Raw genomic sequence first — 19,649 nt, forward strand, 5'->3', positions numbered from 1 at the left:
TAATTTCGCGCTGCAAATACATAAACTACTTCTCCTTTCTTCCCCCTCCCGTCATTTGTTTCCTTGTGCGTGCGCACTGCACCTCTCGTTCTCGTTCAAATATCAAGTAAAATGCCACAGCGTCGTGACTCACATTTGCGAATAAATCTGCGAACCATAATTAAAGTCGCGCATAACGTCGCACGACACATCTGAAAAAAAGAAAATGGGTGCAACACGAGAATTCCCATGAGGTAACCCATCATTGTACTACTTTCGTCAAAGCACACTTAACTGCGGAGTTCTGATGGGATCCGGTGCATTTGTGCTATTGTGACCGCACCTGTTTAATTTCGTGCTGAAAATACATACACTCCTTCTTCCCTCCCCCCTCCCATCATTTGTTTCCTTGTGCGTTCACACTGCACCTCTCCTTCTCATTCTAATATCGATTAAAATGCCCCTGATTCTTGACTCATATTTGCGTATAAACAAGCGGACCATAGTTCCAGTCGCGCGTAACGTCGAACGACCCATCTAAAAAAAAATTGTTGCGATACGAGGACTTCCCAAGAGGTCACCCATCCGAGTTCTATTCTCTCCCAAGCACACTTAACTGCAGAGTTCTGATTGGATCCAGTGCATTAGTGCTGGTATGATGCCACTTGTTTAATTTTGCGCTTCAATTACATACACTCCTTCTCTTTTCTTCCTCATCCCGTCATTTGTTTCCTTGTGCATGCGCACTGCACCTCCCGTACTCATTCTAATATCAAGTAAAATGCCACGGCGCCGTGACTCACATTTGCGAATAAACCCGCGGACTATAAATCAAGTCGCGCGTAACGTCGAAAGAATCATCTTGAAAAAGACGGGTGCAACACGAAGACCTCCCAAGAAAATGGGTGAAATATAAGGACTTCGCAGGAGGTCAACCATCCGAGTACTTTTCTCGCCCAAGCCCCCTTAACTGCGGAGTTCTGATAGAATCCGTTGCATTAGTGCTGGTATGATCCCACATGTTTCATTCTGCACTGCAAATACATACACTCTTTCTCCTTCCATCCCCCCTCCCGTCATTTGTTTCTTTGTGCGTGCACTCTGCATCTCTCTTTCTCATTCTAATATCAAGTAATATGACCCGGCACCGTGACTCACCTTTGCAAATGAACCAGCGGTTTATAATTCCATTCACGCGTAACGTCGAACAACCCATCCTAAAAAAAATAGGTGCAACACGTGGGCTTCCCAAGTGGTCACCCATCCGAGTACTACCCTCGCCCAAGCACACTTAACTGCGGAGTTCTGATGGGATCCAGAGCTTTAGTGCTGGTATGATCGCACCTGTTTAATTTCACGCTGCAAATACATACACTCCTTCTCCTTTCTTCCCCCTCCCGTCATTTGTTTCCTTGTGCGTTCACACTTCACCTCTCATTCTCGTTCTAATATCGATTAAAATGCCCCTGCTTCTTGACTCACATTTGCGTATAAACCAGCGGACCCTAGTTCCAGACGCGGGTAATGTCGAACGACTAATCTGAAAAAAAATTGTTGCGATATGAGGACTTCCTAAGAGGTCACCCATCCGAGTACTACTCTCGCCCAAGCACACTTAACTGCAGAGTTCTGATTGGATCCAGTCCATTAATACTGGTATGATGCCACTTGTTTAATTTTGCGCTTCAAATACATACACTCATTCTCTTTTCTTCCTCCTCCCGTCATTTGTTTCCTTGTGCGTGCGCACTGCACCTCCCGTACTCGTTCTAATATCAAGTAAAATGCCACGACGCCGTGACTCACAATTGTGAATAAACCTGCGGACCGTAAATCAAGTAGCGCGTAACGTTGAAAGAATCATCTGCAAAAAGATGGGTGCAACACGTGGACCTCCCAAGAAAATGGGTGAAATATAAGGACTTCGCAGGAGGTCACCCATCCGAGTACTTTTCTCGCCCAAGCACCCTTAACTGCAGAGTTCTGATAGAATCCCTTGCATTAGTGCTGGTATGATCCCTCATGTTTCATTCTGCACTGCAAATACATACACTCTTTCTCCGTCCATCCCCCCTCCCGTCATTTGTTTCCTTGTGCGTGTACTCTGCATCTCTCTTTCTCGTTCTAATATCAAGTAATATGCCCCGGCACCGTGACTCACCTTTGCAAATGAACCAGCGGATTATAATTCCATTCGCGCGTAACGTCGAACAACCCATCCGAAAAAAAATAGGTGCAACACGAGGGCTTCCCAGGTGGTCACCCATCCGAGTACTACCCTCGCCCAAGCACACTTAACTGTGGAGTTCTGATGGGATCCGGAGCTTTAGTGCTGGTATGATCGCACCTGTTTGATTTCGCGCTGCAAATACATACACTCCTTCTCCTTTCTTCCCCCTCCCGTCAATTGTTTCCTTGTGCGTTCACACTTCACCTCTCATTCTCGTTCTAATATCGATTAAAATGCCCCTGCTTCTTGACTCACATTTGCGTATAAACCAGCGGACCCTAGTTCCAGACGCGCATAACGTCGAACGACCCGTCTGAAAAACAATTGGTGCGACACGAGGACTTCCCAAGAGGTCACCCATCTGAGTTCTAATCTCGCCCAAGCACACTTAACTGTGGAGTTCTGATTGGATCCGGTGCATTAGTGCTGGTATGATCGCAATTGTTTAATTTTGTGCTGCAAATACATAAACTCATTCCCCTTTCTTTCCCCTCCCGTCATTTGTTTCCTTGTGCGTGAGCACTGGACCTCCCGTTCTCGTTCTAATATCAAGTAAAATGCTACAGCGTAGTGACTCACATTTGCGAATAAACCTGAGGACCATAATACAAGTCGCGCATAACGTCGAAAGAATCATCTGCAAAAAAATGGGTGCAACACGAGGACTTCACAAAAAAATTGGTCAAATATAAGGACTTCGCAGGAGGTAACCCATGCTAGTACTACTCTCGCCCAAGCACCCTTACCTATGGAGTTCTGAAAGAATCCGTTGCATTAGTGCTGGTATGATCGCACCTGTTTCATTTCGCGCTGCAAATACATACACTCCTTCTCCTTTCTTCCCCCTCCTGTCATTTGTTTCCTTGTGCGTGCGCATTGCACCTCTCGTTCTCGTTCAAATATCAAGTCAAATACCACGGCGCCGTGACTCACATTTGCGAATAGATCTGCGGACCATAATTAAAGTTGCGCGTAACGTCGAACGGCACATCTGAAAAAAAGAAAATGGGTGCAACACGAGAACTTCCCAGGAGGTAACCCATCATTGTACTACTTTCGCCAAAGCACACTTAACTGCAGAGTTCTGATGGGATCCGGTGCATTTGTGCTGGTGTGACCGCACCTGTTTAATTTCGTGCCGAAAATACATACACTCCTTCTTCCCTCCCCCCTCCCATCATTTGTTTCCTTGTGCGTTCACACTGCACCTCTCCTTCTCGTTCTAATATCGATTAAAATGCCCCTGATTCTTGACTCACATTTGCGTATAAACCGGACCATAGTTTCAGTCGCGCGTAACGTCGAACGACCCATCTGAAAAAAAATTGTTGCGATACGAGGACTTTCCAAGAGGTCACCCATCCGAGTATTACTCTCGCCCAAGCACACTTAACTGCAGAGTTTTGATGGGATCCAGTGCATTAGTGCGGGTATGATGCCACTTGTTTAATTTTGCGCTTCAAATACATACACTCTTTCTCTTTTCTTCCTCCTATCGTCATTTGTTTCCTTGTGCGTGCGCACTGCACCTCCCGTACTCCTTCTAATATCAAGTAAAATGCCACGGCGCCGTGACTCACATTTGCAAATAAACCTGCGGACCATAAATCAAGTCGCCCGTAACGTCGAAAGAATCATCTGCAAAAAGGTGGGTGCAACACGAGGATCTCCCAAGAAAATGGGTGAAATATAAGGACTTCGCAGGAGGTCACCCATCTGAGTACTTTTCTCGCTCAAGCACCCTTAACTGCAGAATTCTGATAGAATCCGTTACATTAGTGCTGGTATGATCCCTCATGTTTCATTAGTGCTGGTATGATCCCTAATATCGATTAAAATGCCCCTGCTTCTTGACTCACATTTGCGTATAAACCAGCGGACCCTAGTTCCAAACGCGCGTAACATCGAACGACCCGTCTGAAAAAAAATTGGTGCGACACGAGGACTTCCAAGGAGATCAACCATCCGAGTACTAATCTCGCCCAAGCACACTTAACTGCAGAGTTCGGATGGGATCCGGGGCTTTAGTGCTGGTATGATCGCACCTGTTTAGTTTTGCGCTGCAAATACATAAACTCATTCCCCTTTCTTCCCCCACCCGTCATTTGTTTCCTTGTGCGTGCGCACAGCACCTCCCGTTCTCGTTCTAATATCAAGTAAAATGCTACAGCGCCGTGACTCACATTTGCGAATAAACCTGAGGACCATAATTCAAGTCGTGCGTAACGTCGAAAGAATCATCTGCAAAAAAAATGGGTGCAACACGAGGACTTCACAAGAAAATGGGTGAAATATAAGGACTTCGCAGGAGGTAACCCATGGTAGTACTACTCTCGCCCAAGCACCCTTACCTACGAAGTTCTGATAGAATCTGTTTCATTTGTACTGGTTTGATCGCACCTGTTTCATTTCGTGTTGAAAATACATACACTCCTTCTCCTTCCCTCCCCCTCCCATCAATTGTCTCCTTGTGCGTTCACACTGCACCTCTCCTTCTCGTTCTAAAATTGATTAAAATGCCCCTGCTTCTAGACTCACATTTGCGTATAAACCAGCGGACACGAGTTCCAGTCGCGCGTAACGTCGAACGACCCGTCTGAAAAAAAATTGTTGCGATACGAGGACTTCCCAGGAGGTCACCCATCCGAGTACTACCCTCGCCCAAGCACACTTACCTGCAGGGTTCTGATGGGATCCAGTGCATTAGCGCTTGTATGATCGCACACGTTTAATTTCGCGCTGCAAATACATAAACTCCTTCTCCTTTCTTCCCCCTCCCGTCATTTGTTTTCTTGTGCGTGCGCACTGTACCTCCCGTGCTCGTTCTAATATCAAGTAAAATGCTATGGTGCCGTGACTCACATTTGCGAATAAACCTGACAACCATAATTCAAGTCGTGCGTATCGTCGAATAAATCATCTGCAAAAAAATGGGTGCAACACGAGGACTTCCTAAGAAAATGGGTGAAATATAAGGACTTCGCAGGAGATCACCCATCCTAGAGCTACTCTCGCCCAAGCACCATTAACTTATGGAGTTCTGATAGAATCCGATGCATTGGTGCTGGTATGATTGATCATGTTTCATTCTGCGTTGCAAATACATACACTTTTTCACCCTCCATCCCCCCCCCCCCGTAATTTGTTTCCTTGTGCGTGCACTCTGCATCTCTCATTCTCGTTCTAATATCGATTAAAATGCCCATGCTTCTTGACTCACATTTGCATATAAATCAGTGGACCATAGTTCCAGTCGCGCGTAACGTCGAACGACCCGTCTGAAAAAAAAATTAGTGCGACACGAGAACTTCCCAAGAGGTCACCCATCCGAGTACTACTCTCGCCCAAGCACACTTAACTGCGGAGTTATGATGGGATCTGGTGCATTAGTGCTGGTATGATCGCACCTATTTAATTTCGCGCTGCAAATACATAAACTCCTTCTCCTTTCTTCCCCCTCCCATCATTTGTTTCCTTGTGCATGCGCACTGCACCAACCGTGCTCGTTCTAATATCAAGTAAAATGCTACGGTGCCGTGACTCACATTTGCGGATAAACCTAAAAACCATAATTCAAGTCGCGCATATCATCGAAAGAATCATCTGCAAAAAAATGGCTGTAACACGAGGACTTCCTAAGAAAATGGGTGAAATATAAGGACTTCGCAGGAGGTCACCCCTCCGAGTACTACTCTCGCCCAAGCACACTTAAATGCGGAGTTGTGATGGGATCCGGTGCATTAGTGCTGGTATGATCGCACCTGTTTAATTTCGCGTTGCAAATACATAAACTCCTTCTCCTTTCTTCCCCCTCCCGTCATTTGTTTCCTTGTGCGTGCGCACTGCACCTCTCGTTCTCGTTCAAATATCAGGTAAAATGCCACGGCCCCGTGACTCACATTTGCGAATAAATCTGCGGACCATAATTAAAGTCGCGCGTAACGTCGAACGGCACATCTGAAAAAAAGAAAATGGGTGCAACACGAGAACCTCCTAGGAGGTAACCCATCATTGTACTACTTTCGCCAAAGCACACTTAACTGCGGAGTTCAGATGGGATCCTGTGCATTTGTGCTGGTGTGACCGCACCTGTTTAATTTCGTGCTGAAAATACATACACTCCTTCTTCCCTCCCCCCCTCCCATCATTTGTTTCCTTGTGCATTCACACTGCACCTCTCCTTCTCGTTCTAATAGCGATTAAAATGCCCCTGATTCTTGACTCACATTTGCGTATAAACCAGCGGACCATAGTTCCAGTCGCGCGTAATGTCGAACGACCCATCTGAAAAAAAATTATTGCGATACGAGGACTTCCAAAGAGGTCACCCATCCGAGTACTACTCTCGCCCAAGAACACTTAACTGCAGAGTTCTGATGGGATCCAGTGCATTTGTGCTGGTATGATGCCACTTGTTTAATTTTGTGCTTCAAATACATACACTTCTTCTCTTTTCTTCCTCCTCCCGTCATTTGTTTCCTTGTGCATGCGCACTGCACCTCCCGTTCTCGTTCAAATATCAAGTAAAATGCCATGGCGCCGTGACTCACATTTGCGAATAAATCTGCGAACCATAATTAAAGTCGCGCGTAACGTCGAATGACACATCTGAAAAAAAGAAAATGGGTGCAACACGAGAACTTTCATGGAGGTAACCCATCATTGTACTACTTTCGCCAAAGCACACTTAACTGCGGAGTTCTGATGGGATCCGGTGCATTTGTGCTGGTGTGACCGCACCTGTTTAATTTCGTACTGAAAATACATACATTCCTTCTTCCCTCCCTGCCTCCCATCATTTGTTTCCTTGTGCGTTCACACTGCAACTCTCATTCTCGTCCTAATATCGGTTAAAATGCCCCTGATTCTTGACTCACATTTGCGTATAAACCAGCGGACCATAGTTCCAGTCGCGTGTAACGTCGAACGTCCCCTCTGAAAAAAAATTGTTACGATACGAGGACTTCCCAAGAGGTCACACATCCGAGTACTACTCTCACCCAAGCACACTTCACTGTGGAGTTCTGATGGGATCCGGTGCATCAGTGCTGGTATGATCGAACCTGTTTAATTTCGCGCTGCAAATACATAAACTCATTCCCCTTTCTTCCCCCTTCTGTCATTTATTTCCTTGTGCGTGGGCACTGCACCTCTCGTTCTCGTTCAAATATCAAGTAAAATGCCACGGCGCCGTGACTCACATTTGCAAATAAATCTGCGGACCATAATTAAAGTCTCGCGTAACGTCGAACGGCACATCTGAAAAAAAAAAAATGGGTGCAACACGAGAACTTCCCATGAGGTAACCCATCATTGTACTACTTTCGCCAAAGCACACTTAACTGCGGAGTTCTGATGGGATCCGGTGCATTTGTGCTGGTGTGACCGCACCTGTTTAATTTCGTTCTGAAAATACATACACTCCTTCTTCCTTCCCCCCTCCCATCATTTGTTTCCTTGTGCGTTCACACTGCACCTCTCATTCTCGTTCTAATATCGATTAAAATGCCCCTAATTCTTGACTCACATTTGCGTATAAACCAGCGGACCATAGTTCCAGTCGCGCGTAATGTCGAACGACCCATCTGAAAAAAAATTGTCGCGATACAAGGACTTCCCAAGAGGTCACCCATCCGACTACTACTCTCGCCCAAGCACACTTAACTGCAGAATTCTGATGGGATCCAGTACATTAGTGCTGGTATGATGCCACTTGTTTAATTTTGCGCTTCAAATACATACACTTCTTCTCTTTTCTTCCTCCTCCCGTCATTTGTTTCCTTGTGCGTGCGCACTGCTCCTCCCGTTCTCGTTCAAATATCAAGTAAAATGCCACGGCGCCGTGACTCACATTTGCGAATAAATCTGCGGACCATAATTAAAGTCGCGCGTAACGTCGAACGACACATCTGAAAAAAAGAAAATGGGTGCAACACGAGAACTTTCCAGAAGGTAACCCATCATTGTACTACTTTCGCCAAAGCACACTTAACTATGGAGTTCTGAAGGGATCCGGTGCATTTGTGCTGGTGTGACCGCACCTGTTTAATTTCGTGCTGAAAATACATACACTCCTTCTTCCCTCCCCCCTCCCATCATTTGTTTCCTTGTGCGTTCACACTGCACCTCTTTTTCTCGTTCTAATATCGATTAAAATGCCCCTTTTTCTTAACTCACATTTGCGTATAAACCAGCGGACCATAGTTCCAGTAGCACGTAACGTCGATCGACACATCTGAAAAAAAATTGTTGCGATACGAGGACTTCCCAAGAGGTCACGCATCCGAGTACTACTATCGCCCAAGCACACTTAACTGCAGAGTTCTGATGGGATCGAGTGCATTAGTGCTGGTATGATGCCACTTGTTTAATTTTGCGCTTTAAATACATAAACTCCTTCTCTTTTCTTCCTCCTCCCGTCATTTGTTTCCTTTTGCGTGCGCACTGCACCTCTCGTTCTCGTTCTAATATCAAGTAAAATGCCACGGCGCCGTGACTCACATTTGCGAATAAACCTGCGGACCATAAATCAAGTCGCGCGTAACGTCGAAAGAATCATCTGCAAAAAGATGGGTGCAACACGAGGAACTCCCAAGAAAATGGGTGAAATATAAGGACTTCGCAGGAGGTCACCCATTCGAGTACTTTTCTCGCCCAAGCACCCTTAACTGCGGAGTTCTGATAGAATCCGTTGCATTAGTGCTGGTATGATCCCTCATGTATCATTCTGCACTGCAAATACATACACTCTGTCTCCTTCCATCCCCCCTCCTGTCATTTGTTTTCTTGTGCGTGCACTCTGCATCTCTCTTTCTTGTTCTAATATCAAGTAATATGCCCCGGCAAGGTGACTCGCCTTTGCAAATGAACCAGCGGTTTATAATTCCATTCGCGCGTAACGTCGAACAACCCATCCGAAAATATATAGGTGCAACACGAGGGCTTCCCAGGTGGTCACCCATCCGAGTACTACTCTCGCCCAAGCATACTTAATTGCGGAGTTCTGATGGGATCCGGAGCTTTAGTGCTGGTATGATCGCACCTATTTAATTTTGCGCTGCAAATACATACACTCCTTCTCCTTTCTTCCCCCTCCCGTCATTTCTTTCCTTGTGCGTTCACACTTCACCTCTCGTTCTCGTTCTAATATCGATTAAAATGCCCCTGCTTCTTGACTCACATTTGTGTATAAACCAGCGGACCCTAGTTCCAGACGCGCGTAACGTCGAACGACCCGTCTGAAATAGAATTGGTGCGACACGAGGATTTCACAAGAAAATGGGTGAAATATATGGACTTCGCAGGAGGTAACCCATGCTAGTACTACTCTCGCTCAAGCACCCTTACCTACGGAGTTCTGATAGAATCCGTTGCATTAGTGCCGGTATGATTGCACCTGTTTCATTTCGTGCTGAAAATACATACACTCCTTCTCCTTCCCTCCCCCTCCCATCAATTGTAACTTGTGCGTTCACACTGCACCTCTCCTTCTCGTTCTAATATCGATTAAAATGCCCTACTTTTTGAGTCACATTTGCGTATAAACCAGCGGACCCTAGTTCCAGACGCGCGTAACGTCGAACGACCCGTCTGAAAAAAAATTGGTGCGACACGAGGATTTCACAAGAAAATGGGTGAAATATATGGACTTCGCAGGAGGTAACCCATGCTAGTACTACTCTCGCCCAAGCACCCTTACCTACGGAGTTCTGTTAGAATCCGTTGCATCAGTGCTGGTATGATCGCACCTGTTTCGTTTCCGGCTGCAAATACATACACTCCTTCTCCTTTCTTCCCCCTCCCGTCATTTGTTTCCTTGTGCGTGCGCACTGCACCTCTCGTGCTCGTTCTAATATCAAGTAAAATGCTACGGTGCCGTGACTCACATTTGTGAATAAACCTGAGGACCATAATTCAAGTCGCGCGTATCGTCGAAAGAATCATTTGCAAAAAAATGGGTGCAACACGAGGACTTCCTAAGAAAATGAGTGAAATATAAGGACTTCGCAGGAAGTCACCCATCCTAGTGCTACTCTCGCCCAAGCACCCTTAACTTGCGGAGTTCTGATAGAATCCGTTGTATTGGTGCTGGTATGATTGCTCATGTTTCATTCTGCGCTGCAAATACGTACACTTTTTCTCCCTCCATCCCCCCTCCCGTCATTTGTTTCCTTGTGCGTGCATTTTGCATCCATCTTTCTCGTTCTAATATCGATTAAAATGCCCCTGCTTCTTGACGCACATTTGCATATAAACCAGTGGACCCTAGTTGCAGTCGCGCGTAACGTCGAACGACCCGTCTGAAAAAATAATTAGTACAACACGAGGACTTCCCAAGAGGTCACCCATCCGAGTACTACTCTCGCCCAAGCACACTTAATTGCGGAGTTCTGATGGGATCCGGTGCATTAGTGCTAGTATGATCGCACCTGTTTAATTTCGCGATGCCAATACATAAACTCCTTCTCCTTTCTTCCCCCTCCCATCATTTGTTTCCTTGTGCGTGCGCACTGCACCTCTCGTTCTCGTTCAAATATCAAGTAAAATGCCACGGCGCCGTGACTCACATTTGCAAATAAATCTACGGACCATAATTAAAGTCGCGCATAACGTCGAACGGCACATCTGAAAAAAAGAAAATGGGTGCAACACGAGAACTTCCCAGGAGGTAACCCATCATTGTACTACTTTCGCCAAAGCACACTTAACTGCGGAGTTTTGATGGGATCCGGTGCATTTGTGCTGGTGTGACCGCACCTGTTTAATTTCTTGCTGAAAATACAAACACTCCTTCTTCCCTCCCCGCTCCCATCATTTGTTTCCGTGTGCGTTCACACTGCACCTCTCCTTCTCGTTCTAATATCGATTAAAATGCCCCTGATTCTTGACTCACATTTGCGTATAAACCAGCAGACCATAGTTCCAGTCGCGCGTAACGTCGAACGACCCATCTGAAAAAAAATTGTTGCGATATGAGGACTTCCCAAGAAGTCACCCATCCGAGTACTACTCTCGCCCAAGCACACTTAACTACAGAGTTCTGATGGGATCCAGTGCATTAGTGCTGGTATGATGCCACTTGTTTAATTTTGCGCTTCAAATATACACACTCCTTCTCTTTTCTTCCTCCTCCCGTCATTTGTTTCCTTGTGCGTGCGCACTGCACCTCCCGTACTCGTTCTAATATCAAGTAAAATGCCACGGCGCCGTGACTCACATTTGCGAATAAACCTGCGGACCATAAATCAAGTCGCGCGTAACGTCGAAAGAATCATCTACAAAAAGATGGGTGCAACACGAGGACCTCCCAAGAAAATGGGTAAAATATAAGGACTTCGCAGGAGGTCACCCATCCGAGTACTTTTCTCGCCCAAGCACCCTTAACTGTGGAGTTCTGATAGAATCCGTTGCATTAGTGCTGGTATGATCCGTCATGTTTCATTCTGCACTGCAAATACATACACTCTTTCTCCTTCCATCCCCCCTCCCGTCATTTGTTTCCTTGTGCGTGCACTCTGCATCTCTCTTTCTCATTCTAATATCAAGTAATATGCCCCGGCACCGTGACTCACCTTTGCAAATGAACCAGCGGTTTATAATTCCATTCGCGCGTAACGTCGAACAACCCATCCGAAAAAAAAATAGGTGCAACACGTGGGCTTCCCAGGTGGACACCCATCCGAGTACTACTCTCGCCCAAACACACTTAACTGCAGAGTTCTGATGGGATCCGGAGGTTTAGTGCTGGTATGATCGCACCTGTTTAATTTCGCGCTGTAAATACATACACTCCTACTCCTTTCTTCCCCCTCCCGTCATTTGTTTCCTTGTGCGTTCATACTTCACCTCTCATTCTCGTTCTAATATCGATTAAAATGCCCCTGCTTCTTGACTCACATTTGCGTATAAACCAGCAGACCCTAGTTCCAGACGCGCGTAACTTCGAACGACTCGTCTGAAAAAAAATTGGTGCGACACGAGGATTTCCCAGGAGGTCAACCATACGAGTACTAATCTCGCCCAAGCACACTTAACTGCGGAGTTCTAATGGGATCCAGGGCTTTAGTGCTGGTATGATCGCACCTGTTTAGTTTCGCGCTGCAAATACATACACTCCTTCTCCTTTCTTCCCCCTCCCGTCATTTGTTTCCTTGTGCGTTCACACTTCACCTCTCATTCTCGTTCTAATATCGATTAAAATGCCCCTGCTTCTTGACTCACATTTGTGTATAAACCAGCGGACCCTAGTTCCAAACCCGCGTAATGTCGAACGACCCGTCTGAAAAAAAATTGGTGCGACACGAGGACTTCACAAGAAAATGGATGAAATATAAGGACTTCACAGGAGGTAACCCATGCTAGTACTACTCTCGCCCAAGCACCCTTACCTATGGAGTTCTGATAGAATCCGTTGCATTAGAGCTGGTATGATCGCACTTGTTTCATTTCGTGCTTAAAATACATACACTCCTTCTCCATCCCTCCCCCTCCCATCAATTGTTTCCTTGTGCGTTCACACTGCACCTCTCCTTCTCGTTCTAATATCGATTAAAATGCCGCTGCTTCTTGGCTCACATTTGCGTATAAACCAGCGGACCCTAGTTCCAGTCGCGCGTAACGTTGAACGACCCGTCTGAAAAAAAATTGGTGCGACACGAGGACTTCCCAGGAGGTCACCCATCCGAGTACTACTCTCGCCCAAGTACACTTAACTGCGGAGGTCTGATGGGATCCGGTGCATTAGTGCTGGTATGATCGCACCCATTTAATTTTGCGCTGCAAATACATAAACTCCTTCTCCTTTCTTCCCCCTCCCGTCATTTGTTAAATTGTGCGTGCGCACTGCACCTCCCGTGCTCGTTTTAATATCAAGTAAAATACTACGGTGCCGTGACTCACATTTGCGAATAAACTTGAGGACCATAATTCAAGTCGCACGTATCGTCGAAAGAATCATCTGCAAAAAAATGGGTGCAACACGAGGACTTCTTAAGAAAATGGGTGAAATATAAGGACTTCGCAGGAGGTCACCCATCCTAGTGCTACTCTCGCCCAAGAACCATTAACTTGCGGAGTTCTGATAGAATCCGTTGCGTAGGTGCTGGTATGATTGCTCATGTTTCATTCTGCGCTGCAAATACATACACTTTTTCTCCCTCTATCCCCCCTCCCGTCATTTGTTTCCTTGTGCGTGCACTCTGCATCTCTCCTTCTCATTCTAACATCGATTAAAATGTCCCTGCTTCTTGACTCACATGTGCATATAAACCAGTGGACCCTAGTTCCAGTCACGCGTAACGTCGAACGACCCGTCTGAAAAAAAAAATTAGTGCGACACGAGGACTTCCCAGGAGGTCACCCATCCTAGTACTAATCTCGCCCAAGCACACATCATTGCGGAGTTCTGATGGGATCCGGTGCATTAGTGCTGGTATGATCGCACCTGTTTAATTTTGTGCTGCAAATACATAAACTCATTCCCCTTTCTTCCCTCTCCCGTCATTTCTTTCCTTGTGCGTGCGCACTGCACCTCCCGTTCTCGTTCTAATATCAAGTAAAATGCTACAGTGCCGTGACTCACATTTGCGAATAAACCTGAGGACCATAATTCAAGTCGCGCGTAACGTCGAAAGAATCATCTGCAAAAAAATGGGTGCAACACGAGGACTTCACAAGAAAATGGGTGAAATATAAGGACTTCGCAGGAGGTAACCCATGCTAGTACTACACTCGCCCAAGCACCCTTACCTACGGAGTTCTGATAGAATCCGATGCATTAATGCTGGTATGATCACACCTGTTTCATTTCGTGTTGAAAATATATACACTCTTTCTCCTTCCCTCCCCCTCCCGTCACTTATTTCCTTGTGCGTGCACTCTGCATCTCTCCTTCTTGTTCTAATATCGATTAAAATGCCCCTACTTCTTGATTCAAATTTGCGTATAAACAAGTGGACCCTAGTTGCAGTCGCGCATAACGTCGAACGACCCGTCTGAAAAAAAAATTAGTGCGACACGAGGACTTCCCAGGAGGTCACCCATCCGAGTACTAATCTCGGCCAAGCACACTTCACTGCGGAGTTCTGATGGGATCCGGTGCATTAGTGCTGGTATGATCGTACCTATTTAATTTTGCGCTGCAAATACATAAACTCATTCCCCTTTCTTCCCCCTCCCGTCATTTGTTTCCTTGTGCGTGCGCACTGCACCTTCCGTTCTCATTCTAATATCAAGTAAAATGCTACAGCGCCGTGACTCACATTTGCGAATAAACATGAGGACCATAATTCAAGTCGTGCGTAACGTCGAAAGAATCATCTGCAAAAAAATGGGTGCGACACGAGGACTTATCAAGTGGTCACCCATCCGAGTACTACTCTCGCCCAAGCACACTTCACTGCGGAGTTATGATGGGATCTGTTGCATTAGTGCTGGTATGATCGCACCTGATTAATTTCGCGCTACAAATACATAAACTCCTTCTCCTTTCTTCCCCCTCCCGTCATTTGATTCCTTGTGCGTGCACTCTGCATCTCTCTTTCTCGTTCTAATATCAAGTAATATGCCCCGGCACCGTGACGCACCTTTGCAAATGAACCAGCGGTTGATAATTCCATTCGCGCGTAGCGTCGAACAACCCATCCGAAAAAAATAGATGCAACACGAGGGCTTCCCAAGTGGTCACCCATCCGAGTACTACTCTCGCCCAAGCACACCTAACTGCTGAGTTCTGATGGGATCCGGAGCTTTAGTGCTGGTATGATCGCACCTTTTTAATTTCGCGCGGCAAATACACAAACTCCTTCTCCTTTTTTCCCCCTCCTGTCATTTGTTTCCTTGTGCGTTCACACTTCACCTCTCATTCTCGTTCTAATATCGATTAAAATGCCCCTGCTTCTTGACTCACATTTGCGTATAAACAAGCGGATCCTAGTTCCAGGCGCGCGTAACATCGAACGACCCGTCTGAAAAAAAATTGGTGCGACACGAGGACTTCCCAGGAGGTCACCCATCCGAGTACTAATCTCGCCCAAGCACACTTCACTACGGAGTTCTGATGGGATCAAGTGCATTAGTGCTGGTATAATCGCACCTATTTAATTTCGCGCTGTAAATACATAAACTCATTCCCCTTTCTTCCCCCTCCCGTCATTCGTTTCCTTGTGCGTACGCACTGCACCTCCCGTTCTCGTTCTAATATCAAGTAAAATGTTACAGCGCCGTGACTCACATTACCGAATAAACCTGAGGACCATAATTCAAGTCGCGCGTAACGTCGAAAGAATCATCTGCAAAAAAATAGGTGCAACACGAGGACTTCACAAGAAAATGGGTGAAATATAAGGACTTCGCAGGAGGTAACCCATGCTAGTACTACTCTCGCCCAAGCACCCTTACCTACGGAGTTCTGATAGAATCCGTTGCATTGGTGCTGGTATGATCGCACCTGTTTCATTTCGTGCTGAAAATACATACACTCCTTCTCCTTCCCTCCCTCTCCCATCAATTGTTTCCTTGACCGTTCACACTGCACCTCTCCCTCTCGTTCTAATATCGATTAAAATGCCCCTGCTTCTTGACTCACATTTGTGTATAAACCAGCGGACCCTTGTTCCAGTCGCGCGTAAAGTCGAACGACCCGTCTGAAAAAAAATTAGAGCGACACGAGGACTTCCCAGGAGGTCACCCATCCGAGTACTACTCTCGCCCATGCACACTTAACTGCGGAGTTCTGATGGGATCCGGTGCATTAGTGCTGGTATGATCGCACCCCTTCAATTTTGCTCTGCAAATACATAAACTCCTTCTCCGTTCTTCCCCCTCCCGTCATTTGTTTCCTTGTGCGTGCGCACTGCACCTCTCGTTCTCGTTCAAATATCAAGTAAAATGCCACGGCGCCGTCACTCACATTTGCGAATAAATCTGCGGACCATAATTAAAGTCGCGCGTAACATCGATCGGCACATCTGAAAAAAAGAAAATGGGTGCAACACGAGAACTACCCAGGAGGTAACCCATCATTGTACTACTTTCGCCAAAGCACACTTAACTGCGGAGTTCTGATGGGATCCGGTGCATTCGTGCTGGTGTGACCGCACCTGTTTAATTTCGTGCTGAAAATACATACACTCTTTCTTCCCTCGCCCCCTCCCATCATTTGTTTCCTTGTGCGTTCACACTGCACCTCTCCTTCTCGTTCAAATATCGATTAAAATGCCCCTGATTCTTGACTCACATTTGCGTATAAACCAGCGGACCATAGTTCCAGTCGCGCGTAACATCGAACGACCCATCTGAAAAAAGATTGTTGCGATACGAAGACTTCCCAAGATGTCACCCATCCGAGTACTACTCTCGCTCAAGCACACTTAACTACAGAGTTCTGATGGGATCCAGTGCATTAATGCTGGTATGATGCCACTTGTTTAATTTTGCGCTTCAAATACATACACTCCTTCTCTTTTCTTCCTCCTCCCGTCATTTCTTTCCTTGTGCGTGCGCACTGCACCTCCCGTACTCGTTCTAATATCAAGTAAAATGCCACTGCGCCGTGACTCACATTTGCGACTAAACCTGCATACCATAAATCAAGTCGCGCGTAACGTCGAAAGAATCATCTGCAAAAAGATGGGTGCAACACGAGGACCTCCCAAGAAAATGGGTGAAATATAAGGACTTCGCAGGAGGTCACCCATCTGAGTACTTTTCTCGCCCAAGCACCCTTAACTGCGGAGTTCTGATAGAATCCGTTGCATTAGTGCTGGTATGATCCGTCATGTTTCATTCTACACTGCAAATACGTACACTCATTCTCCTCCTATCCCTTTTCCCGTCATTTGTTTCCTTGTGCGTGCACTCTGCATCTCTCTTTCTCGTTCTAATATCAAGTAATATGCCCCAGCACCGTGACTCACCTTTGTAAATGAACCAGCGGTTTATAATTCCATTCGCGCGTAACGTCCAACAACACATCCAAGAAAAAAAAGGTGCAACACGAGGGCTTCCCAAGTGGTCACCCATCCGAGTACTACTCTCGCCCAAGCACACCTAACTGCGGAGTTCTGATGGGATCCGGGGCTTTAGTGCTGGTTTGATCGCACCTGTTTAATTTCGCGCTGCAAATACATACACTCCTTCTCCTTTCTTCCCCCTCCGTCATTTGTTTCCTTGTGCGTTCACACTTCATCTCTCCTTCTCGTTCTAATATCGATTTAAATGCCCCTACTTCTTGAGTCACATTTGCGTATAAACCAGCGGACCCTAGTTCCAGAGGCGCCTAGCGTCGAACGACCCGTCTGAAAAAAAATTGGTGCGACACGAGGACTTCCCAGGAGGTCACCCATCCGAGTACTAATCTCGCCCAAGCACACTTAAGTGCGGAGTTCTAATGGGATCCGGTGCATTAGTGCTGGTATGATCGCACCTATTTAATTTCGCGCTACAAATTCATAAACTCATTCCCCTTTCTTCCCCCTCCCGTCATTTGTTTCCTTGTGCGTGCGCACTGCACCTCCCGTTCTCGTTCTAATATCAAGTAAAATGCTACAGCGCCGTGACTCACATTTGCGAATAAACCTGAGGACCATAATTCAAGTCGCGCGTAACGTCGAAAGAATCACCTGCAAAAAAATGGGTGCAACACGAGGACTTCACAAGAAAATGGGTGAAATATAAGGACTTCGCCAGAGGTAACCCATGCTAGTACTACTCTCGCCCAAGCACCCTTACTTGTGGAGTTCTGATAGAATCCGTTGCATTAGTGCTGGTATAATCGCACCTGTTTCATTTCGTGCTGAAAATACATACACTCCTTCTCCTTCCTCCCCCTCCCATCAATTGTTTCCTTGTGCGTTCACACTGCACCTCTCCTTCTCGTTCTAATATCGATTAAAATGTCCCCGCTTCTTGACTGACATTTGCGTATAAACCAGCGGACCCTAGTTAAAGTCGCGCGTAACGTCGAACGACCCGTCTGAAAATAAATTTGTGCGACACGAGGGAAGTTCTGATGGGATCCGGTGCATTAGTGCTCGTATGATCGCACCCTTTTAATTCCGCGCTGCAAATACATAAACTCCTTTTCCTTTCTTCCCCTTCCCGTCATTTGTTTCCTTGTGCGTGCGCACTGCACATCCCGTGCTCGTTCTAATATCAAGTAAAATGCTACGTTGCCGTGACTCACATTTGCGAATAAACCTGAGGACCATAATTCAAGTCGCGCGTATCGTCGAAAGAATCATCTGCAAAAAAGTGGGTGCAACACGAGAATTTCCTAAGAAAATGGGTGAAATATAAGGACTTCGCAGGAGGTCACCCATCCTAGTGCTTCTCTCACCCAAGCACCCTTAACTTGCGGAGTTCTGATAGACTCCGTTGCATTGGTGCTGGTATGATTGCTCATGTTTCATTATGCGCTGCAAATACATACACTTTTTCTCCCTCCATTCCCCCTCCCGTCATTTGTTTCCTTGTGCGTGCACTCTGCATCTCTCATTCTCGTTCTAATATCGATTAAAATGCCCCGGCTTCTTGACTCACATTTGCGTATAAACCAGCGGACCCTAATTCCAGTCGCGCGTAACGTCGAACGACCCGTCTGAAAAAAAAAATTAGTGCGACACGAGAACTTCCCAGGAGGTCACGCATCCGAGTACTACTCTCGCCCAAGCACACTTAAATGCAGAGTTATGTTGGGATCCGGTGCATTAGTGCTGGTATGATCGCAGCTGTTTAATTTTGCGCTGCAAATACATAAACTCATTCCCCTTTCTTCCCCCTCCCGTCATTTGTTTCCTTGTGCGTGCGCACTGCACCTCCCGTTCTCGTTCTAATATCAAGTAAAATGCTACAGCGCCGTGACTCACATTTGCGAATAAACCTGAGGACCATAATTCAAGTCGCGCGTAACGTCGAAAGAATCATCTGCAAAAAAATGGGTGCAACACGAGGACTTCACAAGAAAATGGGTCAAATATAAGGACTTCGCAGGAGGTAACCCATGCTAGTACTACTATCGCCCAAGCACCCTTACCTACGGAGTTCTGATAGAATCCGTTGCATTAGTGCTGGTATGATCGCACCTGTTTCATTTCGTGCTGAAAATACATACACTCCTTCTCCTTTCCTCCCCCTTCCATCAATTGTTTCCTTGTGCGTTCACACTGCACCTCTCATTCTCGTTCTAATATCGATTAAAATGCCCCTGCTTCTTGACTCACATTTGTGTATAAACCAGCGGACCCTAGTTCCAGTCGCGCGTAGCGTCGAATGACCCGTCTGAAAAAAAATTGGTGCGATACGAGGACTTCCCAGGAGGTCACCCATCCGAGTACTACTCTCGCACAAGCACACTTGACTGCGGAGTTCTGATGGGATCCGGTGCATTAGTGCTGGTATGATCGCACCTGTTTAATTTTGCGCTGCAAATACATAAACTCCT

The 19,649-nt window shown here is 46.3% G+C and overlaps 7 non-coding genes and 26 pseudogenes across 7 annotated transcripts; all 33 read right to left on the reverse strand.

The window, feature by feature from the left end:
• Positions 1-206: 206 nt before the first annotated feature.
• LOC148249907 (5S ribosomal RNA) lies at positions 207-324 on the reverse strand (annotated as a pseudogene).
• An 882-nt stretch (positions 325-1,206) lies between these two features.
• Positions 1,207-1,325, reverse strand: LOC148249908 (5S ribosomal RNA). Its single transcript, XR_015814789.1, has one exon. It is a non-coding gene; the product is annotated as a 5S ribosomal RNA (ribosomal RNA).
• Positions 1,326-2,209: 884 nt separating this feature from the next.
• On the reverse strand, positions 2,210-2,328 carry LOC148249909 (5S ribosomal RNA). Its single transcript, XR_015815809.1, has one exon. It is a non-coding gene; the product is annotated as a 5S ribosomal RNA (ribosomal RNA).
• A 205-nt stretch (positions 2,329-2,533) lies between these two features.
• LOC148249910 (5S ribosomal RNA) lies at positions 2,534-2,652 on the reverse strand (annotated as a pseudogene).
• A 563-nt stretch (positions 2,653-3,215) lies between these two features.
• On the reverse strand, positions 3,216-3,334 carry LOC148249911 (5S ribosomal RNA; annotated as a pseudogene).
• An 803-nt stretch (positions 3,335-4,137) lies between these two features.
• LOC148249912 (5S ribosomal RNA) lies at positions 4,138-4,256 on the reverse strand (annotated as a pseudogene).
• A 560-nt stretch (positions 4,257-4,816) lies between these two features.
• On the reverse strand, positions 4,817-4,934 carry LOC148249913 (5S ribosomal RNA; annotated as a pseudogene).
• A 565-nt stretch (positions 4,935-5,499) lies between these two features.
• LOC148249914 (5S ribosomal RNA) lies at positions 5,500-5,618 on the reverse strand (annotated as a pseudogene).
• A 563-nt stretch (positions 5,619-6,181) lies between these two features.
• Positions 6,182-6,300, reverse strand: LOC148249915 (5S ribosomal RNA; annotated as a pseudogene).
• A 204-nt stretch (positions 6,301-6,504) lies between these two features.
• Positions 6,505-6,622, reverse strand: LOC148249916 (5S ribosomal RNA; annotated as a pseudogene).
• Positions 6,623-6,832: 210 nt separating this feature from the next.
• On the reverse strand, positions 6,833-6,951 carry LOC148249917 (5S ribosomal RNA; annotated as a pseudogene).
• Positions 6,952-7,155: 204 nt separating this feature from the next.
• Positions 7,156-7,274, reverse strand: LOC148249918 (5S ribosomal RNA; annotated as a pseudogene).
• A 209-nt stretch (positions 7,275-7,483) lies between these two features.
• On the reverse strand, positions 7,484-7,602 carry LOC148249919 (5S ribosomal RNA; annotated as a pseudogene).
• Positions 7,603-8,133: 531 nt separating this feature from the next.
• LOC148249920 (5S ribosomal RNA) lies at positions 8,134-8,252 on the reverse strand (annotated as a pseudogene).
• Positions 8,253-9,134: 882 nt separating this feature from the next.
• Positions 9,135-9,253, reverse strand: LOC148249921 (5S ribosomal RNA; annotated as a pseudogene).
• A 1,268-nt stretch (positions 9,254-10,521) lies between these two features.
• On the reverse strand, positions 10,522-10,640 carry LOC148249922 (5S ribosomal RNA; annotated as a pseudogene).
• Positions 10,641-10,849: 209 nt separating this feature from the next.
• Positions 10,850-10,968, reverse strand: LOC148249923 (5S ribosomal RNA; annotated as a pseudogene).
• Positions 10,969-11,171: 203 nt separating this feature from the next.
• Positions 11,172-11,289, reverse strand: LOC148249924 (5S ribosomal RNA; annotated as a pseudogene).
• A 562-nt stretch (positions 11,290-11,851) lies between these two features.
• On the reverse strand, positions 11,852-11,970 carry LOC148249925 (5S ribosomal RNA). The gene has a single exon (XR_015815172.1). It is a non-coding gene; the product is annotated as a 5S ribosomal RNA (ribosomal RNA).
• A 205-nt stretch (positions 11,971-12,175) lies between these two features.
• LOC148249926 (5S ribosomal RNA) lies at positions 12,176-12,294 on the reverse strand (annotated as a pseudogene).
• Positions 12,295-12,853: 559 nt separating this feature from the next.
• On the reverse strand, positions 12,854-12,972 carry LOC148249927 (5S ribosomal RNA). The gene has a single exon (XR_015815180.1). It is a non-coding gene; the product is annotated as a 5S ribosomal RNA (ribosomal RNA).
• A 563-nt stretch (positions 12,973-13,535) lies between these two features.
• LOC148249928 (5S ribosomal RNA) lies at positions 13,536-13,654 on the reverse strand (annotated as a pseudogene).
• A 560-nt stretch (positions 13,655-14,214) lies between these two features.
• LOC148249929 (5S ribosomal RNA) lies at positions 14,215-14,333 on the reverse strand (annotated as a pseudogene).
• A 205-nt stretch (positions 14,334-14,538) lies between these two features.
• Positions 14,539-14,657, reverse strand: LOC148249930 (5S ribosomal RNA; annotated as a pseudogene).
• Positions 14,658-14,861: 204 nt separating this feature from the next.
• LOC148249931 (5S ribosomal RNA) lies at positions 14,862-14,980 on the reverse strand (annotated as a pseudogene).
• A 205-nt stretch (positions 14,981-15,185) lies between these two features.
• On the reverse strand, positions 15,186-15,304 carry LOC148249932 (5S ribosomal RNA; annotated as a pseudogene).
• A 235-nt stretch (positions 15,305-15,539) lies between these two features.
• Positions 15,540-15,658, reverse strand: LOC148249933 (5S ribosomal RNA; annotated as a pseudogene).
• Positions 15,659-15,863: 205 nt separating this feature from the next.
• LOC148249934 (5S ribosomal RNA) lies at positions 15,864-15,982 on the reverse strand. The gene has a single exon (XR_015814853.1). It is a non-coding gene; the product is annotated as a 5S ribosomal RNA (ribosomal RNA).
• Positions 15,983-16,191: 209 nt separating this feature from the next.
• LOC148249935 (5S ribosomal RNA) lies at positions 16,192-16,310 on the reverse strand (annotated as a pseudogene).
• An 883-nt stretch (positions 16,311-17,193) lies between these two features.
• On the reverse strand, positions 17,194-17,312 carry LOC148249936 (5S ribosomal RNA; annotated as a pseudogene).
• Positions 17,313-17,516: 204 nt separating this feature from the next.
• LOC148249937 (5S ribosomal RNA) lies at positions 17,517-17,635 on the reverse strand. The gene has a single exon (XR_015815303.1). It is a non-coding gene; the product is annotated as a 5S ribosomal RNA (ribosomal RNA).
• Positions 17,636-18,819: 1,184 nt separating this feature from the next.
• On the reverse strand, positions 18,820-18,938 carry LOC148249938 (5S ribosomal RNA; annotated as a pseudogene).
• A 559-nt stretch (positions 18,939-19,497) lies between these two features.
• Positions 19,498-19,616, reverse strand: LOC148249939 (5S ribosomal RNA). Its single transcript, XR_015815453.1, has one exon. It is a non-coding gene; the product is annotated as a 5S ribosomal RNA (ribosomal RNA).
• Positions 19,617-19,649: the final 33 nt, after the last annotated feature.

Source organism: Carica papaya, chromosome 8 (genome assembly GCF_054855325.1).
Source record: "Carica papaya isolate Zhongbai chromosome 8, ASM5485532v1, whole genome shotgun sequence".
NCBI classification, from domain to species: domain Eukaryota; kingdom Viridiplantae; phylum Streptophyta; class Magnoliopsida; order Brassicales; family Caricaceae; genus Carica; species Carica papaya.